The following is a 22258-nucleotide window of genomic DNA, read 5'->3' as shown; positions in this document are numbered from 1 at the left end:
GTCACATGCCACTTCCCAAGCAAAATGAACATTTTATTTAACATGATCAATTTGATGCACATGGTTTTAAGAACTCACCACTGCCTGTCTTCTCTACTTTGCAAAAGAGGCCATTTTTCTGATCAAGGGGGTATTTCCTAATTTAACAACACCAATTATTCTCAAAGGCTTGTAATATTCAAAAATGCATATTTAGGGATCCCCAACCTAATCTTAACTTGGTCTTGTGAAGTCTGATCTCTGTATCTAAACAAGTATCTCAGATACTCATATCATGTCATCCCCAACCTCTGTGACCATACCTCCTCAGTATCATAAACTGTTCCTTCCAGAAAGATTTTCTCCCAAAGCATAAGAGACAGATATTTCTGAAAGAAGAACATACGTTCCTAGACAGAATACATGTTTTTGTTTGTGGCTGAATTGTCTGTTATTCTTTCCAGACTGCACTTTGAGAAGTAGACTCATTCCTCTACTGCTGCCTGTGAAAACACAAGTATTGTAATTACACTGCAATGTAATTATCTGTTGGCTACTCCCTGTGGCACACATGCCATCTACACTCAACTTTCCTACATGCTTCAAAGTTTAGTGAATATGTGCATTCCCACAAAGACACACACAGGCACATACCTGAAGGATGGCAATAGGAGGTGAATCAGAGACTAAATAGTTATCTGGCTCTTGGTGAGAACAAAGGTAAATGTCTCAATAGTTACTTACCAAGCATGTATACAGACATCACAATTTGACTTGTCTATATAGACTACTCAGAAAGCCTACTTGATGCCAGGCTCATTCCCTTATTGCGGATAGCTTGGTAAGACAGACAGTGCCTCAGGACCTGAGATCAGAGGATCTCTGCATCTCACTATTCATTCATTAGAAAATCAGGGTAAATTTCTTCCATGACCCACTTTCTTCATCTCCACAACAGCAATACCCGTAAAGACTCTCCAAGGGCTATTTGGATAGAGAAATAATGTCACACATGCAAACTGCTGATAGCACCACTACTGTGCATAAAATTCTCCACAGATGCAGCTATTATTGATGTATTAAACACCAGATACCATATTTATACTCATATTGGAAAAAAAATACAATGGGATATTGTAGATTTCTTTCCTTTCATATTTTAAACAAATCTAACTAGGCAAGAGTAGAGCAAGCTTTGTCCTTGCCAAGGCAGTGAAAAGGTTAACTTCTGACTTCAAGCAAAGCCAGCTGGAGAGGCAGGCAGGCTGTCTGCTCATGACAAGGGAGGGGAAGAAAAGCTAATTTTAGCCACCATTCCTCAGTCATTGTCCAGTTCTTAAGCACTCCTCCACGCCCACCGCACCCCCATCTACCCTGGACTGTGAGGGTTAAGACTCTTTCCCCAGGGGACTTCAATCCCAAGATGGAATGAAATAACTCTGAAGCAACCCTTGAATTAAAGATGCTATGTTTTAACTTCAACATATTCTATGCCCCCACCCCAAATACCAGCTTCTATCCCTTGTAAATTACCCTTTCTCTTTTCTTGCAAACACTCATGAAGCCCCGTGCCTCTCCTGCCATTTTTTGCTGAAAGGGACTTTTAGAGAACTGTGAATTGTGGCTGGAGAAAATGGTGAGGAAGCCCAGACACATGTCAACTTGGTCTTCTTGCAAACAAGGAAAGCCAAGATTAATGGTGATTGCTAGGATGAACTCATAAACTTTCAGAACTTTCTTCCCCCTTGCTGCTGAAGCCAAAGTATTAGGGCAAAAGGAATGAAAATTATGCAAAGATTGTATTTTATGAGCCTAAGTTTTCTGTTATAGAGATTATAAAAAAGAAAATACATTCGCAAAATTCAAATATTTTCGCTTACTAATATTTATAATAAAGGCACAGATTCATACTCTAACAAAAACCCTAGCTTAGGGAAGAGAAGCAAAAACAGAAACACAGTTAATACTTTTGCTTACAGAGGGTTTCTTCGGTAGGCGATAGTAAGACTCCATATATGCACAAATAGCAAGACATATGTTTGTGGGCACAGCAACCCACAACATGAGAAACATATATATAGTAAGGACTGAAGAGCAAAAGGAAACAGCTATATGCTCAGGTCTGAAGACCACATAGGACTTATTTTGTTCTGCATTGATATTGTGATGGAAGAAAGAGATGGCATAGTCTAAATGCAAACTTTGAGTGAGGATTAAGCAAACCAGAGAAAATAGTGCATAGTCCTGGTCCAAGAAGCATTTGAATAAAAACAGTGGATCTCAAACTGTGGGTTGAGACCCCTTTGGAGGTTGAATGACCCTTCACCATGTTCACCTAAGAACATATATGGGGGAAATATATATATATATATATTCATAACATTAGCAAAATTACAGTAATGATGTAACAACAAAAGCAATTTTATAGTTTGGGGTCACCAGAACATGATGTACTGTATTAAAAGCATCATAGTTTAGGAGCCATTGAATAGCAGCAATCTCAGAATGACCTGGTGTCTGTCTTATATCTTAATAACCTCCCAGTTCAATCCTAGATATTCCAGCAAAATAAATCCCTTGCAATGGCTTGCCAGTGATCTTGGTGTTCTTGAGCTAAAAAGTTGCTTCTCCTGGGCTAGGCTCAGGGAAAGGCAGTTCTTTCCTGGGGCTGGTCAGGATGTCAGAAAGTCTAGTTTGGGGATGAATTTGCCACTGGCGGGGTACTGGTAGGAATAATCACCCTATTTCCCTTTTTTCCTTGGTCATAGATGGACCTCCAAAGGTTCTGAGGCTTGTCAGGTACCTGGTCTTACATTATTATCAGTTCTAGGAATGTGTTGTCTCATCACCACCCTGGAATGTGACGGGCTGGTGTGCTGAGGCCAGGTGCACTTGGATTGTATTACATTATTTCTGGTTTTCCTTATGTCAACGTACTGTTGATATCTGTGTTTTTAAGAGATAAATCCTAGATTGTATACACTATAAGAGTGAATTTTGGTACAACAATGAGTATCGGCAAGGAAACATTCCTGAAAGGAAACTTCTGTAAAACCATTCTGATTAAATGATAAACCTATCAGGAACTCAGTAATGAAAAGACTACCACCATGAAACATCTTATCATAGAGGGAAAGGTCATGTAAATGTTTCACACAAATATACATAGAATCTTCCTTATCATAGTTCCTTATCACACCAGGCTGAGAAGAGCCGGGAGTGCCTAGCATGCTCGCCCTGCTCAGCCCTGACAGTTGTGTGACCCTCCTCCAGCTTCTACGTCTGCACAGGTGAGATACTGTGCTTCACTGATTTCTTTACAAGAATGCCTGCCTGGGTGCTACCTCAAAGTCCATCCTGACAGCACTGCTTCTCCTAGCCTGCCTGCACTCAGGTTGCCTGCCCTGCTGCCTTTTGCTCCTTGGTCCCCAGATACCCCCACTAGGTGCTTCACTGCTGAATTCATTAAGGCAACATTCGATAGCATGTTGACCTGGTTTCCACCTTCGTCCCACCCAAGAGCTTTGTATTGGTCTTTGTTTTAGACAGACTGTGTGGTGAAAGGAAGCCACGCACAGTCTGATCCTCTTTCAGCATCCTCAAAAGCATCGAGAGTGGGCAGATTACTGCATAATTGATGTGATTAATTTGTCTGGATGAGTGAAATGACAAACGTGTTTCTAGCAGCTCGGTGATGTGAGCATCAGGTCTGCTTTCACTCCCTGGGTAGGCGTGGCCTTCCAACACTAGTCCAAAGTCCTCTCGTCTGTACGTACTGCAGCGCTGTGTTTTTCATGTATGACTTTGCAATAAAAAAGCTAAGCATTCTTATGATTTTACAATTTGAACCAGGTCCAGCAAGACAAAATAAAGTCAAAAGCCTTTACCGGCATCTACTAATAATCATGTAGGGAAGCTGGGGATGATCCGTAAAGGATACCTACCTCTCTGCCCCAAAGAACTGAGATCTCTTCAGACAACCTTTTCATTTAAATTTGTCATGATTTTTGAGATGGGAAGAACATAGCTTCCATCTGGATGGGATGATAGATGGTTTTGAGTGATATATATATATATATATATATATATATATATATATATATATATATATATATACATATGGGATTTTTGTTGTTTCAGTGTTTCAAATTGTTTTCAATCACATAAGAGAAATGATTTATGACCCAAGAGAGCAATGGGACAGATGCACTGGAGCAATCATCTGGGGCTTCCCTTCCAGTTCTGGAAGAGCCAGGTCCTAAAGGAATGGGGAGTGTCAACCTGCATTCTCAATATTTCCACAAAGGCCACAGATCCCTGCTTAGTGACAGGGACAGACAACCACTACACAGAGCCTGCTGATTCCATGCCATCCCACCAGATGAGGACTATCACTATTCCCATGTTTATATATAATAACTTTTGGGCTCACAAAATAAGTCACTGTAGAACCAGAATCCAATGATAGTTTGCAAGTACCCAGTCGTCAAGTTCTAGGTGTTTAGAACTTTGAGAGCCATGAAATGTTAATGGTATGCACTCTGGAAACTAAACTGAATGAGAGGAGAACTTGGTACAGACTGGCTTTATCAGGTGAGACTCAAGGGACCTGTGCTGGGCAGCACAGTAAGAGTAGGTAGCAGTAGCAATGGCAATAGAAGTAGAGAAACCAGAAACATGAGGTGAAGAGATAGATACAGTGACCTGGATGCCACTTAGATGGGAATCTTAAAGGTAGAGAGCTATAGTTCTGGGGTGGTAAAACAATACAACACAATACAACACAACACAACACAACACAACACAGTTTTCCAGGAAGAGACTATTCCTGAAGAAATTTAAAGTCAGACCATATCCGTACTTGATTTGTGACCTAGGGACCAGTTGATGACCAATGAAGTTGTTTCTGCAATCTCAACTTAACAAGTCACAGTGCCATGCAAGCTTGAAGGGACAGAAAAATTTGCAGTGGCATACCACAGGCACCCCAGTGACCCTCACATGGGTGGTAGTGGAGGCAGTGAACAAGATGGAGGAGTGTGTAAGTCTCTGAAGGGAGAGACAACAGAGCATAACTGAATGATGTGAGAGTCAGTTAAAAAAAACAGGTAGTATTTGGTCAAACAAAATGATCACATTAAGTACTTTGCATGTTCTGGAGCTCTGGAGTAATGCATTGGGCTCACTCTGCATGATTAATTTTTGCCTGCCTGATAGTTTCTTTTTGCTGTTTTAGCTTGTTTTCAAATTTTCAAATTGTATAATAAGTATGCAGTGAGGTATCTTTAAAAACCACTCATTTTCATTAAATAATTGTTCTTTGTTTTCAATTAAATATTCATTCAGATTCACTGGCTGACTTTTATGTTACAGGAAAACCCTTTCGGTGGTTGTTTTCCAGCCTTGATGTTTTTCCTGTTTGTTTCTTTCTGGGTTTTCGAAGCCTATGCCTTGAGCTTAGAATTCTTTTGATCACTCGCAACTGATGCCTCTCAGTTCACTGAGAAAGTAGAATACTGCTACTTGATGCTTCCTGAGATTTCAGCATAAGGTTTTTATGTTTTTTGGAGTCAAGCAAGGCTGGTTCATTTTTAGGATATAATTCCCTAAGGACAGAGTCTGTCATATGAGATGTGGCTTCTCTCATAAAACTGAGCTGTGTCCAGTATGGACTCAGAAAACATGAACTAAACCATGGTTGATTTGCTTGGATCTATATTGTGTTTTTAAATTTAGTGGTCATATTGTTTTTGCATGTTAGGATTTCCTAGAAAAGCCACGGCACATTTTTTGTATATGTATTTTTTGATGTGTGTGTTTGTGTATGTGTGTATTGGAAAGCCCCGTTGCTTGTATGTGAATGGCACTCCCTCTCCCTCTCCTTCTCCCTCTCCCTCTGTCTCTGTCTCTGTCTCTTTGTCTCAGTCTCTCTGTCTTGCTGTCTCTGTACCTCTGTCTCTGTCTCTCTGTTTCGGTCTCTCTCTTAGTGAAACATTAGACAAAGGCCTTTTCCTGAAGGCTGATCTCACCTTGTAGCAAAACAGGAAGGAAAGCAGTAGGTACTTTTCTGTATGTGTATTATGCCACAATATTTAAAATAATATAGTAATGCACACATTATTTCTAAAAGTAGTTTATATAATTAAAATTATCTCTTATCTGTACTGAAGACACTTTTGTTCATAAGGAATCAGCCACTCTAAAAGTAATTGTATAGTCACCCCTTGAAGATGACACCCTGTGTGGCCTTGTATTCAGAGAGACAGAACCCGTGACAATTTTAACCCCTTACAGAGCCAACAGTAATGTTGGTATGACCCACAACCAATGCCTGATCTGATTTCTGATTACTTCTGCTTCTGTATAACTAGCTAAGTATCAGAAAGTAGCTCATTCCAATCAGAAAAGAGATGGGGTTTGTTTTTCAAGGACACTTTGTTAGAACAAAGCATCATTTTGTTTTGTTAGTTCCAGGTAAAGATCAGGGATGTATATGTTGAATGCATACACACACACACACACACACACACACAGACGTACACACACATACACACATGTATACACACACAAACATGCACCCACACACCCATGTACACACAGGTGCACACATTTGTTTTACATCTGACACCCAATTCTGAAACCTTACACTTTCATAATTTAATCAATATTACAATTTTCTATTTCTTACCAAACAATGCTTTTACAGAACTTCAGTGTTTGTGGTTGCTACAATCATTTCCAGTGAGACTCATGGAAGTCTAAATATGCCTAAACCATGGCGGCTAAGAAAAATTGTACTTCAGTGGTTTTTCAAGAATCCTTCTCAGCCACAAAACAGTTTCAAGCATCTGATATTCAACTTTCTCAAATCCACATTAGGCTGGTAATGGCTCTGGGATGTTTTTAAGTCACTCTGTAATTGTAAATAGTTAATCAAATTCACTGCAGAATTCAGACTTGCCCTTTGACTTAGTGTACTGCTTGCTCTGAACTCAGGAATTCTCTAATCAGAGAGCAGAGAATCTGCAATTGGCGCTCTCCTGGCCAATGGCCATGGTGGCCACTTGAATGCATTCCAGAAACATTTGCTTCTGAAAATATCATTTGCCTTCTTTTCAAATGCTTTCTCCTGAACTGGCTTCCAGGATTTTCCCACCCAGTTACAGAGTGGACACAGCTATGCTGAGCTTAGCCCTGGCCTCAAATGTGCTTCCAGTCAGTGGGGTGAAGCAAGGCTTTCCACCAGAAATGCTCTCATGACTCTTGTCAGTTTAAAACAGTGCGAGCAAGTGTGTGAGATAAGATGGAAGCCCCAACTTGCAGAAGTGCAAGGGAGGGGTCTCAGTTCATGTTTGCTATTTTGTGCCAGTCCAGTCTGCACACACACACTAACATTTATGTCAGCGTTGGCTCTGCATTTATGATTTGAACACTTTGATTCATATCCCAGATGAATATTTGGGAGAGCACAAAACTGTCTGCACCTTAATAACTCTCTTTAGATTGGCTAAATGTTGGGTTACACTATCAGACTTCCATGCCTCTTCCGATTAGCTGAATCATTAGATTGGGCTGTGCTGTGTCTTTTGGCAATAACTTATCACTTGGGACAGCACACTCTGAGGACTGTTGTAAAGCACCCAGTCTGTATTCTATCACGGGTCACTGTCTTGGGCACAAAAGCAGCTGTGGCTTTTTTAGTGGAGGGAACATCATGGAGACCAGATGAGGACCAGGCCTGTAACTTCAGGGGCAAAGCACAGTCTGGCCAGCTCAGCTAAAGGCAGGGCAAAACAAGACCAGAAACTCCAGTTTCATCTGCTGCAGACCGGACGATCTCAAGTCGAGTAGCTTCTCTTCTCAGTCAAAGACACAAGACACGGTGAAAAGAGTGAAAAGCCAAAAGAGAATTTCACCCATCTGGATCTGGGCATTTTAAAATATTTACCTTTAAACAAAACAAAACACACCCCAAATCCATATAATTGTTCTGTTCACAAGATAATTATGGGATTTGCAGCAAGCGGTGCACTGTGTGGTTCAGTCTAAGTGGCATAGGCTGGTAATGGGTTTCAATTTGAGTTGCAGCCTGAACTACTTTTTCAAATGCCACTGGTGTACCCCTAATTGTGCGTATCACCTCTCTTGAAGATAACATCAAAGGCCTGATCTAGGTGAGTCATGGTTCAGTGGACTACCTGCTTTGGGTCAAGGCACTCAGAGCCAGCATGAGAGCCAGGGGACACAGAGATGCCTGCGTTCCTCCAAATAACATGAGCAAATAACACAATGGGGACCAGACAAGGGTAGGATTGGGATGAGGCCACACAGGATGCTGAAGGTTTGATGTTTAACAAAAAGGAAACACAAAGAGCTTAAGATACAGAGAGATTTCTTTGGTTAGCATTTTAATGTCACTGAAGAGTCTACAGAAAGATATTTTATTAAAGTATTCATGCACATGTGGTGTGGGCAGATCTTGTGCTCCTTTAAGGGCAGATACAGTCAATCCTGAGGGACGGCCCTTCCAGTACTAGAATGAGAATGTGTTTAGGACCCTTGAGAACCAGGTCGGTACCTATGCTTGGCATCTAGTAGGTGCCCTAGACTGGTGTCTAGTCTCTTAAGGGGACCTTCTATGTAGTCTCTTGTGCTAGCTAGACACAAGTACATGGTTTCTAGAGTTGCCATGAACATCCTATGTTAAGCGGCCCCTAACCCCAGAACCACTACAGAGCTAAAATCTACTCACGTGCAAAGTACATCAGTGTGACACAGGCACTGTAGGCTGGAGGACTCTTCATCCATGCTCTACTTTGCAGAAGTCCCTTAGAAAGTCACCTGATATGAGCTGAATACTACAGGGCACGAAAGGATAGCCAGTGGTAACGGATGCTGGGTTTCTCACCAGCAAAGTGGGACAGAGAAGCAGAACCAGGATGCAACTTTACAATCAGGTAGATTTCTCACATCTATGTAATGACTGAAGAGGCAGTTATGGAAAGACAGACACCTTTCCTTTAAAGGAAACCTTATTAGCAAGACCAAAGAGAAACAGATACAATCTGTAGCTTTTCATTCAGAAAAGGCCTTTGAATTGGGAAATCCTTCCTCTCTTTTGGTTTTCTCAGAGTGCCCAAGAGTCTTCACAAAGGCCTTAGAGCTCATGAAGGTCCCCTGAATCCCACAGAGCAATGTTCTCAGACCACTGTTCTACTCGGCACTCATTTGTGCAGAATTGATGGTGGCCATAAAGAATGAGGCTGCTATATCACCATCCAGCATAAAAAAGTTTTCACAAACGAAAACTTTTGGAATCTGTACTAACTGTGACTGAGCTGGGTGAAGCCGACACCTAAGTCCTCATGTGAAGCCTCTTGCCTCAGCACAGCTCCAGAAGCATTGCATATATGACTTTTTATTTTATTTTGAGGAAACAAAATATTAACAGTACATGCAGAGGCTACACAAGTGCTCATATTCTCATCATCCGGAATGCATGTACATGTTTGAAATGCAGGTGTGCAGGAAATATAAATTCATGGATAAATATTTCTCCATGGCTTCCTCCCAGGCCTATCAAAGTTTTCACCTCCAGGCGTGTCCTGCCTTTGACACTGTGACACAATCCAAATTCTCACATTAAAAGAAAAAAATCAACTATAAAATAATCTCATAGTATTTTGAATACATTTGTGACTTTGGGTGGGTCTCATCACAGCTCTCCTTGGGAGCATGAAGCCTGGTAGGCATGGCTTTGACACACCTGTCGTAGCAACCTTTATAATTAGTGTAATATGCAGAAGATATTTATTCATATATGGCAGAGAGAACTATTCTGTAAGTTTTACTTTTGAGCCACATAGTCCATGCAAGTGTGAGTAACTTCTATTACTAGGTTCTATGAAGTAAGAGCAGAATCAGATGATTACCGGAAAACTCATCTTTTTCTTTTTCCAGTGGGCATTTGGGTCTTTCTGACCGCCCACATTTTAACTACTGTCCCAGAGGTGAGCATGGACATATGTGAAACACATGCATGGGACACAGGCTGAGTCTACAGCAAAGTTAGTCTCATTAGCTGGCAATATTCAAGTCACCAACTTTCACTTTTACTGACAGCATGTGAATACTTTGATATATCTACATCGCCCCCAATTTCCAATAAAGCAGTTTTTTATTTAAAAAATATTGCAAATTAAATTATGTCACCTTGTTTCAATTAATATTTCTCTGTTACAACTGAAATTGAGTATTTTTCATGTTTATTGGTCATATGGCTTTTCTTATCTATGGACCAAGTGAGTTAATTTCTTTCATATTTTTTGGGTTGGGTTATTGGCTTTTGATGTTTGGTTTTTGTTTGTGTGTGCATGCCTGCTTGTGCATATTCTTGCTGTACTTGTGTGTATGTGTGTATATATACATGTTTGTATGCATGTTTACACATAATGCATGTGTATGCCTATTCATATGGAGACCACAAATTAATGCTGAGTGTCTATCTTGATCACTTTTCATTTTGTTTACTGCGATTCTCTCCCTACCTGTGATGTCTGCACTTGGGAGGCAGAGTCACAGACCCCTGAGTTAGCAGGTAGCTTCCACCCTTGCCCAACCTTTACATACAGTCAAGGGATTAGAATTTCATAAGAACTTCAGTTATGACCGTATAGCATGTCCTTTATCCACCAAGCTAGCTTTGTGGTCCTCATTCATTCATTATTTAACTTAGTCATTTTGTTTAATTTATTTCTTCATAACATCTTATTGAGGACACACTCTCTGCTAGGCCTGATTCAAAAAGTCTGGTGACTCTTAGACTTCATGAACTTGCATGCTAATGAGGACCAATCAAAACAAGCCTATGGAATAGTGCCAAATAGCAAGGCCAGCTAGGAAGAAAGACAAATAAGAGGAAAAATCAGAAAGACAAGAAAGTGTGTATGTAGCACAATGAAGTAGTAGTCAGGAGTCGACTCTCAAAGAGAACACAACATAGATTGGAGCAGAAATCTATGGAGGATGTTTGCATCTTAGAGGAATAGAATTTTAGGATTGTGAACTCAGAGAAGGGTTTCAGTCTGAGGACATTGAACGGATACAACTATTCTTTCAAATTGTTTACAACACCTTTCAACATTGTTTACTATTTTGAGGTTTATTTTTATTTACTTAGTTTCAATTTATGAAGCTAAATCCTGTATTCATCTCCTGTTGCTATGAAAACATGTTGACAAAAAGCAGCTTAAGATGGTAAGTAAGGGTTTATTTTGGTTCACAGTTCAGGGTAAGGTCCACCACGGAGAAGCCATGCTATCTGGAGCTTGAGGTAGCTGTCACCTTGCATCCATAGTCAAGGAACTGGAAATGGTCAGTGCTCATCTGGTTTCCTCCCCTTTATGCAGTCTGGGTGCCAAGACCATGGAATGGTACCCACATTCAGCAAGTCTTCCCACCTCAGTTAATCAAATCTAGACTGTCCATCACAAGTATGCTCAGAGGCTAACCTGATCTCTAGACCATCCCTCATAGGGTGTCCAGAGGCTTGTCTCCTCTGTGATTCTAAATCCTCTCAAGTTGTCAATGGAGATTAGACCATCACAATAGTCTATCTGATAACACCTATTGTAGAGGCCCGAGTTTGAAGAGGGTGTTTCTAGTGAAAATCCTTGCATTCTTCTTTTTGTTTGTCTGTTTGTTTTTTTTTTTTTTAAATCATGCTGTCTTACTCCAAAAACAATGTAAGATTTGGGAAAAATAAAAGTATGTAGATAATTATAACTAAACAAAAGACTTGGGAGTGGGATTCTCTGAACAACTTTTGAGCCCTTTCTAGAAGCTTTAACTCCTGCCAAGCCATTCCATGGTCATTCCTCATTCTAGTGAGAGAATCACTTCAAGCATTTCTTTTAGCTTCTAACCATGACCTCACCATTAAGAGCACAGAGGCTGTATGAAAGAGCCAAAGGGGAGGGGAGTGTCTTCCCTCTTCTCTCAGCAACACCTTGCTTTCTTACTTCCTTTAGAAATCTTCAGCATTGTCACTATTAAGTAGCTGATCCCTACTGGGAATAATCACATGACAGGGACTGACCCAGTTCCCTCCAGGCAGAGCTGTTTGTAATTCTCACAACAACTTCAGGGAAAACCTAGTCTTGGTCACCTTTTACCTGTGTGGGAACTCCAGATTGGCAGAGCTTCAGGGCATGCACACTCACAGTTCCTGTTTGTAATAGGTTTCTCACTCAGATAGACTCCCACTTACCATAAAGTGAAATTCTCAATATAATGTGCCTAAAAACTCCTCTGCGTTGTTCTTTGCACTGGGAAGCCCAGGGACACCCTTCTTGTTCTGACATATGTAGGAGCTTGTCTTGGGCTCTTAAACTTTAATCTATGAACATTTTGTGGTTCAGTGACATGTAGTTGGTTCTTGATTCAGTTCATATGAACACATTACAGACTTCCTGCCTCTCCGCTACCTGTCTCATACCCTCTCAGGTCTCTGGGAGGTGAACTTCCCTATATTCAACCAAGTGGGCCTCTTATGAAGAACAGAACAGGTCACAACCCTAACACTGTGATCTGGACTTTGTGACTGTCCTCAGACCTTTGAAGACTGAGAAATGTACAGATTATAAAGCTGGAAGTGACCTCAAGGATGACCTCATCCAGTCATCTGCCTTTGTCAGCTGTCAGACGTTATCTCAATGTTGACGATGAGGTAACTGGGGCTTTGGAAGGTGATGTGATCAACCCAAGGTCATGTGCTAATGGTGGCCCAGAGCCAGGCAAAATAAACCACTCCTTTCATTAGGCAATTAGCTTTTCTTTTGTGATATTTAGGCAAATACTTGGAATTTTCAAATTTGGTTGTAAACTAAAAAAAAAAGTGGTACAGCGCCGGGGTTGAGAGTTAAAAGGGAAACCGAGGCAAGAGGGGCTAGCCATGGAAAGTGGAAGGACAAAGAGGGTAAAGTTTGCTGATTTTGTACAGAATAAATTATAAAAATAATATTTTATATTTTGAGTGGTCTTTTTCTAGAATTTTGTAATAATGAATGTGGGGGAGAAAATAATATATTATATATACAATATTTATTATTTAACTTGATTCCCCTTTGAAGAAAACTAAGAAGCATAAAACTAACAGTTTCCTAATCCTTCCCCCTCAAGCGCCAAGTTTCATGTGGTTTACATTTCAGAAAACCAACAGAGTCTGTGTCATAAATTAGAAAATACCCCTATAGTACCTGGCATACATCCTATAGTCAAATACATTGGTGCTTTTTCATCCCCAAATATGCATTTTTCTCATTAAAGGGATTAGATAAAGACTATAAAAAGTGTACATCAGTTCAAGCAAGGTCCTTGCAGATAACCAAGTTCAGGGCAGGGCAGGTTTTGACATTAAATGAGTTATTTTAAAACCAAGTTCTGTTTTGAGAGATTTCTGGAATTTGAAAATGGTAGCTGATAAAGGATTGGAGATCCAAATTAATATCCGGAATTCTTATCATATCATGTGCAAAGAAACAGAGGTTTAGAGTCTAACTAATTATCTAAGTTCCCACAGTTGAAAGCCAGCAAAGGAACCCACAGCAAAAGCCAGAGCCCCACCCACTGTCCTTGTGGTTGCCTCTGGGGACAACTTTTTCTTCTCAAAGACACCAGACTACCTCACTGCGATGTAAATACATGCATATAGACTAAAGCCTCAAGAATGGATATATTATAAGTGAGCATTTAGGATAGTCTTTGTGGATACGTTGGAGGCTGTGTCAGACTGAAGAACAGATAATAAAATGGTCGGAAAACTCTCAAAGGAGGTATGTCAAATTTAACCACAGTTTTATACTTGCCAAATAGGAAATGATTCCATGTGTCAGCACCAGCCTTTTGTGGGAGAGTGAAGAACAGTGAGAGGTGTCTCATTATTTTATGCCACATGATATCAGCCAGAGCCATTTCAGAGGAAACCGCTGGATGTATGGACTTCTGTGATAAGAAGTAATCTATGTAACCTTGTAAGTGTTGGTTAGCGCCTGCCTGGCAGCTGTGTGCCAGAGGATACTGAACATTAGTGTGAGTGAGGAGGATTGTGTGTTCCAGTGATGTCCTCAGGAGAAGCCAAGAGAAGAGAGGGACACACACAAACACACACCGAGAGAGTTGGGGAAAGGCAGAAGAAAACTGCAAACTAAATGTAGAGGGAACTAAATGTAGGATCATCTAACCAGAAAGTTCTGGAAGGGCTTTGGAGACGATGTGTGAAGACAGACAGGGAGTTGCTGGAAGAGAGTGAAAGCAGGCATTCCTTCTAGAAGAGACATAGCCAATGAGGGCTGACTGGTATTTGACAGGTAAAAACATCTTGATTACAAGATATTGGAAATCAATCATTGTCGACACAGATGGCTCGCTGTGTTCAGACTACAGGCTGTTCTAAAGAATCCCGTTTGATTCCCAGCACTTACATGGTAGCTCACAACTGTCTGTAACTCCAGTTCCAGGGGTTTGACAAACGTGTAGGCAAAATACCCCCAAACACTAAATAATAAACAAACAAATAAATATCTTGTTTAGAAGAGTGATATATGATGCTGTAGATTATTTCCTAAATCTGAGTTGTTTTCTTTTTAAAACATTTTCTTTCATGGATTTCAAAGACTTCTGCTACACAATTTAATGACTTTGATAAACTTATGAAGCTGGGCAGCTCTCAGTAGCTGATAAGATTTTGGAATAGCTTCTAATCTTTGGCTACTGTGGCTAAAGCTATAATGTTCTGAATCAAGTCGTTACTGGCCATAAGTTTTAATTTCTCTTGTAGATTAGAAAATTTTGTGAAACTTTAGAGAAATTAAATTGTTTGCAAAACAGTTGTATAAACTCAATGATCCCCAGATTCAAACACTTGTCATTATTGGTTATTTTTATCAAAACTACTCTTGTGTGTATCTCTTAGTAACTTCAGTTTGTATTTCCAGGATGGCTAATGATATTAAGTACATTCTCATGTGCTTCTTACTGGCCATATCTGGATATTGTTTTCATTGTATTGCTTATTAAGTACTTAATAGATATATTAATTATGGTGGCTATTGCTGTGACCGAGTACCATGACTAAAAGCAACTTGGGGAGGAAAGGGTTTATTTTATTTTCACTTCCAGGTCACATTACAAGACTGAGGGAAATCAGGGCAGGAACTCAAGCAGTGAGGGGACCTGGAGGCTGGAGCCATGCAGCGGCCATGGAGGAGTCTTGATTACTGGCTTGCTCCTCACGGCTCTCTCAGACTATTTTATCTCCAGGGACCACTAGTCCAATGGATGGGGCTCTCCCAAAACAACCATCAATCAAGGAAAAACACCACAGGCTTGCCCACAGGCCAATACGCTAGGGCCATTTTCTCAGTTGAGTTCTCCTCTTCCTAAATAAGTTTGGCTTACATCAAGCTGACACAAAACTAGCCAGCATAACAAATATGCAAATTTCTACTATTTTCCTGTAGTTTCTAGCTGAGCTTTGTACTTTCCTTTAGATGGATTTTAAAAATAGTTATTTAAATGCACGTGTGTGTGTGTGTGTGTGTGTGTGTGTGTGTGTGTGTGTGTGTATGTATGTATGTGTGGTTTGTGGTATGTACTGTATGAGCGTAAGTGTGCAGGTATGTGTGTGCCCATATGTGTGTGCATGGGGAAGGCCAGAGCAGTAGTATCTTTCCCTATTGCTCTCTGCTTCTTTTGCCTCAGATGAGACAAGATCTCTCACTGAGCTAGAAGCTCCCAGTTTCAGCTACCTTGAATGGCTAGGAAGCTTTCTGAACCTACCTCTCTCCATCCCCAATACTTGAGGTTATGGGCATATGGGAAATATGTCCAGCTATTTCTTCAAAACACAGGTGTGAGGATTCAAACTCAGGTTTGGGGGCTTGAAGAAATGGTTTTATATAATAAGCCACCTTTGCAGTCATAAACACAAAGTACTTTTTAATAAATCTCACTTATAATATTTTTTTGCTTATGGCTTTTGTTTTTAGTGCAGTTCTGAGAATTTACGGATTTGCCTCAGCTCACCAAGATTTTCTTCTGGGTGTTCCATCGTTCTTATATTTCAGATAGATTCTACCTTTTATTTAGTCCTTATTTCTACAAAAGCATGTCGAGTTGTTCCAGGCCATTGAAAAGACTGGGGAACTTCCTAGTTTTGCTTTGCTTTTAACCAATTGTCACATACATGCCCATTTCTGGACTCTCCACTTCCGCTCATGGCTCGAAAGTCTCCATTTCAACTCCAGCTATTGTAATTAGTGTGTTCTTTGACATCTTCTTCGCACTAGGAAGAGTTGGTCCTCAAAAAGTATTCTATTATATTTTGGGCTAAGTTTTTCAATTTTGATTTTTCAAATTATCCTAATGACATCTGAGAAACTGCATTGAATGTGTAGATCAATTTGGTGATAAATGACCATAAAATATTGATTGTTCAGATCTATAAAATGAAGAATTCTTTTGTGAGTCTGTATTAACTACCATTCACTGTACAGACCTTTGATGAGCTGCACTAATCTATTGGTCGAGAGATAGGAACATAGAAAGCAGTTTGATTCTATATCTTTCATCAACATAATACCAGTAAGTTTATTTCTGGGACCTGTGAGTTCCTCAGCCACTGGATCCTAGCAAGATTTATATCTATTATGTATTTGCTCCTATGGATTCAATCAGAAAGCAGTTGGTTACCCCATAATATCCACACCACTATAGCACCCATAGGTGAATCTGGCCACACTAGTTAGTAGTTCACATGTCTGGGTTAAGACTCTTAATGATTTCTGTTCACCAGTAACCTGCATAGCACCTTATATTACTACAATAACTAGTCAGCAGGCAAGGAAGCTTCCAAATAAGTCCAGCTTGAGTTTTTTTTTTTTTTTGTTTAAGTCTTCTGTCTAAACTATGTGGTCTCTTCAGTCAGTGTCTGACCATCAAGTTCTGTTGGTCAACCAAGAACAATGTCTATTGCCTGTATTGTTCTGAGTATCTCTGTCACACCCCAACCAGCAACTGGAAGGGGTACCCTACAACCAACCCTTGATTTCTTTTTTGGCAGCCTTTAGCTTCTGGAAGAAGTATTATCCCCTGTTAGGGTGACCCCAATGAAACTCTTTTATATACACACACACATACAGAGAGAGAGAGAGAGAGAGAGAGAGAGAGAGAGATGGGAGTGGCTTGGAATGGATCTGGGAGAAGGTAGAGGGAAGAGTAGAAGGTGAATATAATCAAAATACATTGTACAAAATTCTCAAAAATCAATAAAATATATATTTAATAAAAATTTCTCCATTTGGTTATATCTTTCAAATGTTTTCTAACAAATTTGTAGTTTTTAGTGAATAAATATTGAAATTATTTTGATTATTATTCATTTTTTAATTAGCTTGGCCTTTGAAGCAGATTTCAGTATATAACTCATATTTACATCAAAATTGTCATCTTCCTACCTCAATCTTTAAGTCCTGGTACTATACGAATGCATGCCCAAGGGTTTTTTGTCAGTACTCTATAAATGGAGACTACAAGGTTGAGGGCAGAAGGATCTAAAGGTCAAGGTGGAGTCACCTTGGGCCAAACAGGAGTTTGATGCCATTGTGGACTTAATGGAAGCCTATTTAAAAATAGTGATTTCTTTTCTTTCTTTTCTACCCTATAGTAATTTTCTGTGACTCTGTAACAACATGGCATACAGTGGGTAGTATCAGCAGCACACATGTGGTACCTCACAGTGCTAAAGTATAGAATAATGAAATTGAGTTCTTCACAGGGTTACTTGAAAAGGATGTGGGGAGAATCTATTCATGCCTTCTCCTAGTCTAGGTATTCCCTGTTTTCTGTGGATCCAATCCCTGTTACCCTTCATATGCCTTTCTCTGTGTCCAAGATCCACCCCCCCCCCCCCCCGAAAGAAGAGCATTAACCACACAGGACATGGACTAATAATAGCAGCAATCTCATCTTAACTTGCTATCAAAGATGCTGGTTTTTTAATAAAATCACATTTGCAGGCCCAGCGATAGCCTTCTTGACATACTGTGGATGCTCATGGTCCAATCTATGCTCCATTCATTTCCTCCCCGCCCCCCCCCAGGACTCCTGGGCCCTGTGCTTGATGCTGTTCCTGGTGTTTCAGGGCTGTTCAGTTTTCTTTGACGGTTTGTTTTACCCCCTCTAGACTGTGGGTCTCTGCTGACTTGCCCTCACTGGTCATCATTTCCCTTTCCCTCTCAAATCTGCTCTTTTTCTCTTTTCAAATGCTTTAACTTCAGATACTTTGTTTTAACTCTAGAATTCCTTGTTCTTTTCTAGAATCTTTCTACTTTTAAAAATTATTTGTTGAGCAATGGTCGTCAAGCTTTTTTGTTTAACCAAAGAATATTTAAACAACTTCATTTACTTTATCAAATTTATTTATTTATTAAATTTTATTTTATTTAATTTCATATATGGGGGTTTTACCTGCATGTAATTATGTGCATATTGTATGTGTATATGCTGCCTGTGGAATATACAAGAGGGTCTTTGATCTTCTGGCCTTGGAGTTACATACAGTTGTGAACTTCCATCTAAGGGCTGGGACTTGAACCCAGGTCCTCTGGAAGAGCAGCCAGTGCTCTTAACCAGTCCTCCCAGGTCCATTACACTTCTCTTTAAAAGGGGTGTTGAATTATTTTTCTGCTGAATCCAAAAATCTTGTAACAATCAGAAATTCATTTTATGAATAATGTTTTCTCCTCTGACTAACAGCCACAGTCTCCAGCAGTTAGACTGTGAGATATTTGGATGAAAGCACTTTAGATAAGGCACTGGAGAAATACTGGATTCTGATATTCATGCTTGAAAATGTATATTTAGTTCTTATTTTGTTTGCCTAGTAATTTAAATTAATTATATATTTAAGGTCTCTGTTCTCCGCAGGCGACAGCTACCATCCCTTGTCAGTGGACCTCATGGTCCAGGCCCAGGCAACTCCCTAGGAATCATCCCTGTATTTATATAAGCTAGTGTTCAGCAAAAGGTTAGTCAAAAGTTATTCTGAAGTCCCCTGAGTCTCTAAGGCTTACACTTTGCTAGTGAACCTTGGCACAGACTTGGAAACATACTCAAATTTTCAACTATTTTCAGGTTATTCTAGCTTTGGCTTCTTTCTGTGCTGCTTTCTGTTTCTTACGGGAAAGAAGGAATGCACGAGTGTTCAATTGATCAGGCACTTCTGTGCACCTTGAACTCCTAAACACTGGAAGAACTTTCCTGTTAATTCTGTGCATTTGCAGAATACATAATGACCTCTTAATATTTACTTCACCTCCCAGAACTCCCTGCAAAAGTTTTGATCCATGTGTAGTCTAATTTACAGCTTCTTTCAAATAGGACTTCAACATTAGAAAAGCAGAGCCTCAGAGCTACTGAGTTTGCATATATACTGATTATATTAGTTGCCAGTGTTCCAACACATACCTTTTCCATCACGAATGGAAAGTCTGCTGCCTCTCATGGACTAATGGGAGCATTGGGAAATGGGAATGGCCACTTTTGAGGACTCTACAGTCTGCACTTTCTTGATGTGTTCTTTTTGACCAAAGAGTTCTGAATCATCATCATCATCATTATTATTATTATTATTAGCCTGCCTTTGACTGATCTCAAGTACTGAATGGTTATTTCTGAAGATTTTTCAGTTTTATAGTTGTTTTGGTTGAAGGATTCTTATTTATATCTCTATTTTGTTACAATTGAAGAGAAGTCTTTTCCTTCAACTCTTTCTAAACCTTATCTGTGATTTCTTCATTACTGTGTACTGGTTGTATGGTGTCCTTAAGACAATGATTTTTTCCAGAAACCCTTGGTTCCAGCAGCTTGGCAGACAGGCTAGATTAATTCTGGGGATGGCTTAGCCAAACAAAACAAATAGAAACTTTAAATATCAAACTCTTAGCTTAGTCACAGAAAACAACAACTTCTCTGGCAATTATTGAGTGTCATAACTTCTCCTCTGCAAACCATTTGCTACTGCAAACTGCTCTAGATCATTGTCCTTTACAATGGCTTCCTAATTACTTACCCTGCTCTGATTTTCTGGCTTTTCCTTGGGTTCTAACTTCTGCATTACTTTTAAAAATTATACTGGTGCAATCATATTCATCTCCTAACTATTCTTTCTATTCTTTTGGACATTATTCTGTCTTCCCACAGGGAAGTGATACTTATTACTTAATTAATTAATTAATTTGCATCTTAAATACTGCCTCCCCTCCCAGTCACCACTCACAGATCCTCTCCCCCAATGCCCTCCCCCTTCTCCTCTGAGAGGTTGGAGACCTTCCTGGGTATCCCTCCACTCTGATGCATCTAGTCTCTGCAGGATTAGGCACTTCCTTTCCCACAGTGGCCAGACAAGGCAGCTAGGCCAATTGGGAAACAGATTCCTCACTCCAGTTGTTGGGGGACCCACATGGAGGCTGAGCTGCACATTTGCTGCATGTGTGCTGGAGGACTCTGTCTAGCCGGTGTATGCTCTTTGGTTGGTGGCTCAGTCTCTGATAGCTCCCAGGGGTCCAGGTTAGTTGACTATGTTGCTTGCTCTTTCTGTGTTGTTCCTATCTCTTTCAGGGCCTTCAGTCCTTTCCCCAGCTCTTCCTAGAGTCCCTAAGTTCTATTTGATGTTTGGTTGAAGGTCTCTGCATCTGTTTTAGTCAGCTGCTGGGTAGAGCCTCTCAGAGGACAGTTAGGCTCCTGTCTGGGTGTCCTGAGTTGGAGTAGGCCTCCTGGGAGGCAGGTGGAACTGTGGAGTGGAGTGCAGTGTGCAGATCCTTGATTATATGTGGAGGTGTGGACCGGAAACAGAGATGATACTTGCTGAAGGCAGAAACAACAGTGCTATTTGCCATGTCCCATAGATTTTATTTATATGGAGAGAGGGGGAGAGGACCCTATTTAATATCAATAGGCAGAATTGAGTCGTTCCAGGTGAATGGTTGCCTGATGGGCAACAGTGACCTATGTTTTAGAAAGGCTGGCAACATAAAACGATGTATCAGCTTCCTCTTCACACTGTGAACCTTTGACTAGTTCACCTTATTTTTCAAGTCTATATTGACAACTTTTTTCAAGGATTTTTTCTGCACTTTTTCTTCCTTGACTTTCAGCAAATGGTACCCGCTGCCTGTGCTATTTCCCCTTTCTGTCCTATACTAATGAGTCTTATGTACATTGTTTTTCTTATCTGATATAAGCATCATTTTGGGGCAGAAATTTAACTCAAGGGTTGGATACAAGGGTATATAATTGACTTGCTACTCAAGAATGAATGAATGAATGAATGAATGCTTGCGCTCATTCTTGGCTCCATACATTTGACTCAGTCTATAAAATGTAATGGTTGAAACTGAGAGAATGCCATATGCATCCAGGAGTCAGTACTGTAAGGAAACTCAACCTCTTGTTCCTTTCCTTATCGGTTCCCTGAAGTCTGTGGTAGAGGAACAGAAGGATCTGGATGTTGGACCATGGCGGCATCATGTCTATACCACTTTTTCCTTTAAGGATTTAGAGTCACAGTGGCTTCAAACATAGTTCCAAAAATCATGTGTTTTATTGGAATTCTAAGTTTCCTTTAGTCCTTTTCTTTACACCAAGTTCGTTATATTCATATCCTTTCCTTACCAACAGAACAGCTGACCGTGCATTCACTGTTGAATAACAAATTAACGGAGCAGCTCTAATAGCAGAGCTACCAGGGCTAACAACCAAAGCTCTTTTTTTTGATGACCCCAATGTATTGACTGGCCTTAACAAGGGAGTAAATTTAAAACCAACAAGAAAATGCAAACCTGATGTGAGTTCCCTAACCCAAACAGGGAACAAATAAACCCCATTCTCTGTGAAGTGTGTCGCTACTAAACTTTAATGATAGTATCAGTTCTGCTTGATGAGGGCAGTAGTGAGTCCTTAGTTCATCTATTATAGAGATTGGAATTCAAGCTGACCTTGCTGCACTTGGCAGGTGGCCGAGCATTAGCCAGTTAATGCAGGCCATATTCAAGCTGTATTAATGAAGGCAGTGCCCAAGACGTTGACTTCAAGCAAAGGCTTATCTACATTTTTTTTTTTTTTTTTTGCTTCAAGCATAACAGCAGGGCTCTGTGTTTGCAAGGCTGTTGATGTTTCTGAGTGTGCTTCAAATTTAAAAAAAAGGTAAAATCAGAATTATAGG

The 22258-nt window shown here is 40.2% G+C and overlaps 1 long non-coding RNA gene across 1 annotated transcript in view; it reads left to right on the top strand.

Annotated features, from left to right (window-relative positions):
- The window catches only part of LOC127685833 (uncharacterized), a 258463-nt gene that overhangs the window by 61243 nt on the left and 174962 nt on the right, over positions 1–22258 (top strand). The window lies entirely within an intron of this gene.

This window comes from Apodemus sylvaticus, chromosome 5, assembly GCF_947179515.1.
Source record: "Apodemus sylvaticus chromosome 5, mApoSyl1.1, whole genome shotgun sequence".
Taxonomy (NCBI): domain Eukaryota; kingdom Metazoa; phylum Chordata; class Mammalia; order Rodentia; family Muridae; genus Apodemus; species Apodemus sylvaticus.
The sequence above is the reverse complement of the archived record's forward strand: the minus strand, read 5'-3'. Positions and strand labels throughout refer to the sequence as shown.